Source organism: Micropterus dolomieu, unplaced genomic scaffold (genome assembly GCF_021292245.1).
Source record: "Micropterus dolomieu isolate WLL.071019.BEF.003 ecotype Adirondacks unplaced genomic scaffold, ASM2129224v1 contig_14726, whole genome shotgun sequence".
In the NCBI taxonomy this organism is placed as follows: Eukaryota; Metazoa; Chordata; class Actinopteri; order Centrarchiformes; family Centrarchidae; genus Micropterus; species Micropterus dolomieu.
In genome coordinates, this window is record NW_025743712.1 from 1,940 (window position 1) to 2,596 (window position 657).

A 657-nucleotide genomic window follows, 5' to 3' on the forward strand; every position below is an offset into this window, starting at 1 on the left:
AAAAACAGACCTTTGCCAAATCACCAACAGAGAAATGTGTAGTCTTTGATGTAAAGCTGTGAAACCTGCAGTGCTCACTGGTGCACTAATGCATTTACCACCACTCTGTTGCTCTGTTGGTTGGCCTTCATCACAATCTTTTTGAAAATGTGGGTGCGTACAGGTCACTCCAGCCTGCAGCAGTGAACAAAAAGAAAACATGTTTAATATTTCCAAGCGCTTCTTTTTCTTAGTAAATGTTATATATATACACTATAGCTATAGACATTCAATTTGCACCTCAGACATGAGGTCACTACGGTGGCCTGTAGGTTTCAGGCCTAATACAAAAGCCACAACACGAATGCAAACACCACAACACAAATACAATTAAAGCTGCAAGCAGCGTTGGGCGGGCCCTCGCACGTGTAGCGCGTTGGTGTGTGAGGCGGCCGTGTTGCATATTCTGGATCTCTGCCGGTGCAGCTGTGAATTTGCTACGCGCTTCCGACGCTGCATGAAGGTGTTTTACGTCACTTCCTGTGTCCCCTTTGTGGCACTTCATCGCACTTGGCGCTATGAATATAAATTAATATTGGCGTGTGGATGTCTTCAGGGTGGAACAGTTATCAAGCACGTAAAGTTTTGTTCAGATGTGAGCATGTACACTGAAGTTAC

At 44.7% G+C, this 657-nt stretch overlaps 1 long non-coding RNA gene across 1 annotated transcript in view; it reads right to left on the reverse strand.

The window, feature by feature from the left end:
- Positions 1-144, reverse strand: part of LOC123966995 — a 1,144-nt gene extending 1,000 nt beyond the window's left edge. Inside the window, exon 1 of the long non-coding RNA XR_006824152.1 lies at positions 99-144. This is a non-coding gene — a long non-coding RNA (uncharacterized LOC123966995). The remainder of the gene's footprint in view (positions 1-98) is intronic.
- Between the last annotated feature and the right edge of the window lie 513 nt (positions 145-657).